Below are 9529 nucleotides of genomic sequence, written 5' to 3'. Positions count from 1 at the left end.
TATGTATGTATGTATGTATTTTGTTCAGTTGGCCACTGTATAGTACATCATTAGTTTTTACGTATTGTCCAATGATTCATTCGTTATGTATAACACCCAGTGCTCATCACAACATGTGCCCTCCTTAATACCCATAACCCTGTTACCCTCCTCCCCACCCCCCTCCCCTCTGAAACCCTCAGTTTGTTTCCCAGAGTCCAGAATCTCTCATGGTTCATCTCCTTCTCTGATTTCTCCCCCTTCGGATTTTCCTCCCTTCTCCCTTGGTCCTCCATTCTATTGCTTATGTTCCACATACGAGTGAAACCATATGAAAATTGTCTTTCTCTGCTTGACTTACTTCACTTACATAATCCCCTCCAGTTCTATCCATGTCAATGAAAATGGTGAGTATTCATACTTTCTGATGGCTGAGTAATATTCCATTGTATATATGTACCCATCTTCTTTATCCATTCATCTGTTGAAGGGCATCTCAGCTCCTTCCACAGTTTGGCTATTGTGGACTTTGCTGCTATGAACATTGGGGTACATGTGCTCCTTCTTTTCACTACATCTGTATCTTTGGGGTAAATACCTAGTAGTGCAATTGCTGGGTCTTAGGGTAGCTCTATTTTTAATATCTTGACCATTCCTGTACACCATACACAAAGATAAACTCAAAGAAAGACCTCAATGTGATATGGGAATTCATTAAAATCCTAGAGGAGAATATAAGCAGTAACCTCTTCGACATCAGCCACAGTAACTTCTTTCAAGACACATCTCCAAAGACTAGTGAAACAAAAGCAAAAATGCAGTTTTGGGACTTCATCAAGATAAAAACCTTTTGCACAGCAAAAGAAATAGTCAACAAAACTAAGAGACAGCCCACAGACCGGGAGAAGATATTTGCAAATAACATTGCAGATAAAGGGCTGATACCCAAGATATGTAAAGAACTTCTCAAATCCAACACTCAAGAAACAAATAGCCCAGTCAAAAGATGGGCAGAAGACGTGAACAGACACTTCTCCAAAGAAGACATACAAATGGCTAACAGACACATGAAAAAATGCTCAACATCACTAGCCATCAGGGAAATACAAATCAAAACCACAATGAGATACCACCTTATATCAATTAGAACGTACCTCTGTTCTTGAACATAGTAGGGCACAGTAGGAGTCATATAAGATTGTCAACATTCTAGCATTTTTTTCTTTTAAAAAATACGGAACGCTTCATGAATTTGCATGCCATCCTTGACTAGGGGCCATGCTGATCTTCTCTGTAATGTTCCAATTTTAGTATATGTGCTGCTGAAGCAAGCACTCAACATTCTATCATTTTTAATCTATAAAAATGACAAGAGTAGATGGCTCGATTTAATAATAATAGTGTTTGGTCATGATGCCAACTTCTACTAAACAAATAATTTTACAATCTGGGAATGAAAAATTTGAAAATATTTTCTTTTGAAACAGTGTATTAAGAATTGATGCACCTTAAAATATGAGGATAAAGTGATTCTTTTTGATTATTTCCATACATATTAAGCTGTTTGGTCTATGTACTTTCATATACTTTTTTAGTTGATGTTCTGAAACAGATTTTAACATTTTTTTAATACATCAGAATCCTTTCGTTATGCATAAACTTATGAAGAGAGCCAGAATATACAAAAATGAAAATGGAGTTTTTCTTGTGGAAGAAGGTTAAGTGGGAAAGTCATTACCTCAGCTTTCCCATTGCAGCTCCACACAGGGTCATTTGGGTAACTATTTTTACCCTAGAGCAAAGATTCAAAGCTCATTTTAATTATTATGGACCAATTTTAGCATCGATGGGACACTGGTTAGATGACAGCTGAAAAGCAAAAATGAAAATTCTCTTTCAAGATATTCACATGAGCATTGTGCTTGAACACCAAGTCTGTTTGCTCAGGCTGCCAAGTTTGTACCATGATATTTCATAGGGTAGAAGCCCCAAAGCCTAATATGTGATTGGAATCCTTTCCTTTCTGAGTGTACTGTAAGTACACGATCTGTTGAAAGCATTCTTTCGTTCAGAGCCCAAATAGGGATTCTCCTTAAAGAACACTCATGGTACTAATTTTTGGTAGTGTTTCTGTCTTAGTTCCGGCTGCCATAACAAAAATACCATAGACCGGGTGGCTTAAGTAACAAACATTTATTTCTCACATTTTTGAAGGTTGGAAAGTCGAAGATAAAGGCACCATCAGATCTGATGTCCTCCTGTGAGAGCTTGCTTTCTGGTGCATAGATGGCTGGTCTCTCCGAGGGTCCTTACATGGTAGAGGGGATGAAGGACCTCTCTGGGGTCCCTAGTATAATGGCACTGATCTCATTCATGAGGGTTCCACTCTTATGACCTAACCACCTTCCAAATCCTCCACCTCCTAATACCTTCACAGATTTGGTGTCTGATGAGAGCTCACTTTCTTGTTTGTATATGGCCCCTTCTGGCTGTGTCTTTAGATGGTAGACAGCAAAGAAAAGAAGCAAGCTCTCTTGCATTTCCTCTTATAAGGGCACTAATCCATTTCATGAAGATTCCATATTCATGACCGAATTACTTCCCAAAGGTCCTATCTACAAATACCATCACACTGAGGGTTAGAATTTCAACATGTGAATTTTGGGGAGACACAAACATTTAATACAAAACAGCTTATAACATCTTTGTAATTAGGTTTAAATCATTATGTAAAGTCAATCTATGTTTTGCATTTTCCCCACCAACAAAAAATTATTAAAAAGTCAATTAGGTAATTAGTATACCTAGAAACATATTATAAGCATTATTTTTAAATTATTTGCACTAGGTGTCAATATTGTACTGGAAACATTGAGACCATTAGTCTAATAGAAACAAAAGGGAGAGATAGCATCTATTGAGCTTTTATTTCAAGGAACTACACTAGATTCTGTATAATTAACATAATTCTCCAACGACTATAAAATTTATATTATCTAATCTATATAGAAAAATAATTTTATTACCAAAATTGTGAAATACCTTGACAAAGTTGTAACAGTAACTAGAATAGAGATACAATCAGTTTTTGTTATAAAATCCATGCTTCTGAATAACTCAAGGACGCAGAAGGTTTAGTATTGACTTATAACTTTTCTATCCATTAACCTTGAGATGTTGCACAGGCCACAGCCAAATTTGTACTCTCAGTGGTGTTCAAAGATTTATTCCTTCCATTAGGTATATACTCAGCAGTGAACTTAGGCTAATGTACTTTCAGTAAAGAGGTGACAAATAAAAACCTTCTTGTATTAGTTGAAGAAAATATCCTTCAATCATTAAAAAAAGTAAAATTCTCCTCATATATCCTATTTTTCCCTGTAGCTATATAATCATCTACTTATTTAAATAATGATGACCTAGGGTTGATTACTTCCTGGCAGAAAAAAATAACCACATTATTACCTGCTGGAAAAACCCTATCCACAGGTCCTTAAAGTCATTACAAACCATAAATATACAAGGAGAAATAAAATTAAGGTAACATAACTATTATGCTTTTATAGATTTCAATATTTTTAGGGTGAGGATAAAAAAGATGGTAACATTTTTTTTTTCCCAAGTTGAATAGAAAACAGTATTGAATAACAACTATTTTATTAATATCATTTTAGTAATACTATTTTAAATCAGTATCTTTCTGATAATTTATTGCTGGGAAAATATTAAAAATATTCACTTTTTTTCAAATATTATTTCAGTTGACAAAAATTATCTGTAATGGGTTTTTTTTTTTTGCAAAACTGATAGCTCATTTTTAAAATTGATTATTAAAATAAAATCAATGACACTTTTCCTGAAAGATTAGCATTTGATTTTGGAGTACGCTATTTTTCATGAGAGCAAAATCGTTTTTGGAAATACATGTATTTGTGTATAGGTGTGGGTGCATATTATGTGTCATATATGCAAACCTAATCAACACCCTAGAATTGACTTTAGTAGAATGATTTTAATTCTTAATTTGATACTTTTCATCTCTAAACCATCTGCCTCCATCTCTACACACCGTTAACCAAAATGTAAAAATTGTAAGGAATTAAATAAGTCAATCATTAGGTAGTAAAGACATCAAGAAAGTATGCTTCCTTATAAAAAATTCCAAAGTAATTATAATATCAGAAACTTAAAATACTCAGAAATGAAATCAACTAATAAAATTTTCAATTTGTTTCTACTACTTTTAGTGTATTTTATATACATTTCTAATTTTATTTTGTAATGGTTTTTAACTCTTCCTCAAACATTCAGAGTGGTGTTCTTTTTAAAAGCAGATACATTTGCTTGTTTTTATTGAAAATTTCTCCTCAGATTATTTTTGGGGGTGCTACTTTTCTATCCTGAATCGATGTGAAGTTTAAAATGATTTCTTTCTACATGACAGAGTTGTAAGTTTTCCAAGTGAAAATAGCCACTCATATATTTTAAGCACATATTAATATGACTGGTACATGGTAGGTACATAGTAAAAGTTTAGGAAGGGTGAGAAAACATGAAAATATATTCTGAATATTATAAATTGATTTAAAATGTTTAGAGACAATAGCACTGATAATGTTCTGAATATAAGTACAAAATGGGCCCTCTTTTAAAAAAATGGATTGCCATCTGTTAGAGTCAAAGTAATGTCTAGGGAAAGAAAACTTTTCTTTTTTTTGAGATTGATTCTTTTTTTTTATTTTTTGAAGACTTTTTATACATTTATTTGAGAGAAAGAACAGAGCATGCAAGAGAGAACATGAGTGGGGGGAAGAAGAAGGAGGAGAAGCAGACTCCCCACTGAGCAGGGAGCTGCACATAGGCCTCTATCCCAGGACCCCAGGACCCGGGGATCATTAGCTGAGCCAAAGGCAGATGTTTAACCGGCTGAGCCACCCAGGTGCCTTTTGAGATTGATTGTAAAAGGTGATGTTACTCTTTGTTGAAAACATGAAAAATATCGATATATGTTATAAAAATATACAATAGTATCATTTCACTAAAATCAATATTATAAAAATAATTTCAATTCAAATGCATTCATGAATTTTTATAATACAGTGATCCAAACCAATAATTTAACTGTTTTTCTAACTCAATATCCACTGATATTTCTGCCCTATACATAGCTTGTTACATAATAAAAATAAATTTTGAAATAAATGAGTACATTATTTTCTGAGCTATTTTGTGGGTAACTTACTTTCCTCTATTCAATCAGAAACAACTAATACCACAGGAAATCACCAAATTATCATAGTCACAGTCTGACAGACTATCATTTTCCAAGATAGATATGTAATACAAAAAAAAAAAAAGATGATAGCCATGAAATTCAAATATTTTGCAAGGTAATTTGTTTTCACCCAACCATTTTAAACATCAAGAAGGAAGCTGGAAATTCCTGTTATGATAACGGCTGGATAGTATTTATTGTTCAAAACCTCTTAAGTATAGCAATTGTAAACTCTAGACAAAAAAGAAAAAGCAAATGTTTGAAAGTGCTAAAATTAACCAAATTCATACAGAAAAGGGTGGGATGTGACCCTGGAAAGAGGGAAACATTCTGAGTGAGATAACACTTTCCTGGCTTTTCATCTTCCATCCACTGAGGCTCAGAGAATTCCTGGATGAACATATAGACGACCACACCTAGGCAGGTTATATTCAAATCTCACAAAACCATAAAGAGAAAGCTGAAAAACCACCAAAGGGGAAAAAGATATAGCCATACTGTACTGCATTTCTGGTTTATAGAACAGGGAGATAATAATGGATTTGTGGTCATTGGTTATGCTGCAATATTAATTGAATACAAGCATTACTATATATCAAATATCTAGGAATAAAATTAATTTAAAAATTTAATATCACTATATGCAAAATAAAAAAATCATTGCTAAGATAAAAAATGTTTAAATATCCAATTAAATAAATGGATATACAAAGTGTGCAGCATAAAGACTTGGTATTAAGAGATCCAATTTTCCCCAAAAGACTACAAATTTAAAGTTATCTCAGTCAAAATCCCAGCAGCTTTTTCTGTGTATGTATAAACTGACTGCAAAAATTAAATGGAAAGCCAAAGTCATAAGACCTAGGATAGTCAAGAAAAATCTTGGAGAATAAGCTTGTAAAACTTAAAATATGGATTTCAAGATTAACTATGAATCTATAGTAATTGAGACAGTAATTTGGTGTGATATTTTTGAAGGGATTACTAAATAGATCAAAGGAACAAAACAGTCTCAAGAAAGAGATTGTATATACAGATATAGACATATATAATATATAAATACATATTATATTTGAAAATAAATTATAATATAGATAATTATATATAATCCTAGTTGATTAATTTATAATTAATAAACTATTGCAAATCATGAAGAAATAAAAGACATCAAAAACTATCTTGGCATAGCTGGATGTATGAATGGAAATAAATAAACCCTGACCTCAATTCTTGTCATAATTAAATCAGGATGACTCATAGACCTGGAGAAAAATACATGTGATAAATCTTGTAATAATGGGAGATAAAGTTCTTAAGAAGGACCCAAACAAAACTAATTGCAAGAAAAAATACTGATAAACTGGATTTCATCAAAATTAAAAATGATTTGCAAGTCACAAACCATAGAGAAAAATTGGAATACACATATATCATAAAGTTCTCACATCCGGAATACACACAAAAGTCCTATCCAATTAAAAATGGGTACATTCCTGTACCATCACAAAAGGAGATAGATGAATGATCAGTAAGCCCTTCTCCCCCGCGAAAATGTTGCTTGAAATCATCAGAAACTACAAAGAAATACCAGTATATACCCACCAGAATGGCTAAGATTAAATGGACTGCAACTACGAGATTCTGGAAAGAATGTTGAGTAACTGGAATTCTCTCACATTACTACGTGCTGTGTAAAACTGTAAAGTGACTTTGGGGAAAGCAAACATATTTAGGAAGATTTTGGTTTTTTGTTTGTTTGCTTGTTTTGTTTTGTTTTTTACAAATTTAAACATACACATACCCTATGACCCAGTAATTCTTCATTTTAGGTATCTATTCAAGACAAGAAAAACACATGTCCACACAAAACCATGTAATAGGATTGTTACAGTAACTTTGCCGACAATAAGTTCAAACTGGAAACCAATCAAATGTCCATCAGCAGGAAAACAGAGAAACAAATTACAGCATACCCACGTAATGGAATTCTACTCAGCAATGACAAGAGACCAATTACCCATACACGGAACAACATGGAAGTTTTAGCAGAAAACGGCATTAGGAGATTTCTGGGTGATAGAAAAATTAATGCTCTTCATACTGCATGCTTGATATCTGCGTAACTTAGTCCATGTTAAACTTTATGTCATACAAAACAAATCTTCAAATCTGGTGTACTAAAAACTGATAGTTTAATATAATAGATGAAGAATAAAAGTTAAAATTATATACAAAATAAGTGTATACTTATTTAAAACAAAAAATTAGGACTCCTTTATCCCGCAGAATGATAAAAACTAAAAAAAAGAAAAGGCAAGATTTAGACATATATGTCTTGACTTCTTATTGCAGGTGTTTCTGGGAAGATAATGAAAAAGGTAGTGAAAAAAGAACGGATAATTTGGTGAGAAAAGCTGAAGTATGCATGCGTGCTGTGTATTTCGCTAGGTTCCACCTAGTAAAATTTCAGCCCATCTCAGAAAATGCCTGCGTTCAACAGTGTATCCAGAAATAGTTGAGTTAAGGCTCTCTAGTCAAAGAGAGAAAGAAATCCTTGCCATCTCTAATGAGATTGCACGTAACGGGAAATGCGTGTAGGGGTTTCTGTGAGCTCACACCAGATGATGCAGAATGTTTTTCTCTGGATCGATAACTTATAGGTTTTCCATAGAGCAGAGGTGCCTTGTTGTGACATGGTATGACACTCTGAATGGGATTGGGAGAAGGAGGACATTACTAAAACTAGTGAGAGATGAGGGACTGCCATGGTAGCAACTGAAGCAGCATACGTAGACTTTTTCTTTTTTTTTTTAAGCTGCATTTATTCATTTGAGAGGGAGAGAGCATGGTGTGAGGTGGGGGAGAGGGAGATCATCTCAAACAGACTCCCACCGAGTACAGAACCCCATGCGAGCCTCAGTCTCACAACCTTGATATCATGACCTGAGCCTAAATCAAGAGTCGGATGTTTAACCAACTGAGCCACCCAGGCATCCCGCATCCATAGACTTTCAAGGAGTTTGAGAGGACAGACCTAATTTTTACTAGCCACGGACCTCATCAACGGAAGAGCAAGCATCGCCAGTGGGCACACGCAGCAAACAAACCAATATTTTCTCTGACTTCCAACTCATTATGGATCTGGCCTGGTAATTAAAAAGTAAGCATTTTTATCATTGATTTTCTACCATTAATTAACTTCTGTTATAATTATATTCATGTACAAAGAAAGCTCATTCTGTCACATATGGTTACCTTAGTTCATCCTAATTCCTCAGAACGTTTTTTATTCACCAAACTAAAAAGTCAAGGGAAGGATATAGGCCAATATATGAGCAGAAATGAGACATTTCAGATGACGTTCATATGGAGAGGTGCAGGCGATAAGCTGGAAATATTTTCTGAGGACAGATTTTTAGTGAAAAGAATAGCAAGGGAAGGGAAGGAATGAAGCTAGCATCTATTACGTACTTACTATATGCTAGAAATGATGAGACACTTTCCATTTTATATGCCCTGCTATATTCCACAGATTATCTAAAGTTGTTTAAAAGTGAACAAGCCATAAAATAAAGGCATGAACAGAGTGATGAAATGGCAGAGTAACAACATATGGAATTAAAACAGAAAGTTGATAAGAGAACGTTACATCAAGATGCTGAAAACTGTTCCTACCAAGTGATGTTTCAAATAAAAACAAGATGTCTACATGGTGACTTACAATGTTGTCCTAATCACCATTTCTATGGGAACTCATAGATTTTTCTCTGATCTCAGACATAAAATATTTTCCTCTATGTCAGGTTGAACAATATCCTAAACATCCAATGGCGTAGAGAATTATAAGGTCTATATTGAATAATCACAGAGCGGTAGCTGAGGCCAAATCTTAGATATTTAAAGCGAAAACAAATTGATTGATTCATGCAAATACTGGTGTTCAAGGAGATTTGATGTAAGAGAGGAGGCACAGATTTAGGACAGCAAGTGACAAAATTACCAGGCACTAACATTCATGCGTGTATTCAATCATTCATTTCCTTAATATAAACCACTTAGCAAGCACTGTAAAATGTACCAAGGATACAATAACAAACACAAAATGCAGAATCTGTGTCTTCTTTCACTGAGCCCCCAAACCCGTGGTGCTCAGTGGCCAATAACCAATGAGAGGATTTGAGTTAAATAGGATCTGATCCACTCTTAAGAAGAATGAGGAATGAGTAGGCAGAGTGTCAGGGTCCCAGCCCAATGAACTTGGATTTAGTAAAAATG

The 9529-nt window shown here is 34.1% G+C and overlaps 1 non-coding gene across 1 annotated transcript; it reads right to left on the bottom strand.

The window, feature by feature from the left end:
- Positions 1-1207: 1207 nt before the first annotated feature.
- Positions 1208-1314, bottom strand: LOC113253583 (U6 spliceosomal RNA). The gene has a single exon (XR_003315474.3). It is a non-coding gene; the product is annotated as a U6 spliceosomal RNA (small nuclear RNA).
- Between the last annotated feature and the right edge of the window lie 8215 nt (positions 1315-9529).

This window comes from Ursus arctos, unplaced genomic scaffold, assembly GCF_023065955.2.
Source record: "Ursus arctos isolate Adak ecotype North America unplaced genomic scaffold, UrsArc2.0 scaffold_17, whole genome shotgun sequence".
Taxonomy (NCBI): Eukaryota; Metazoa; Chordata; class Mammalia; order Carnivora; family Ursidae; genus Ursus; species Ursus arctos.
Note: the sequence above shows the minus strand (reverse complement) of the source record. Positions and strands in the feature narration are given on the sequence as shown.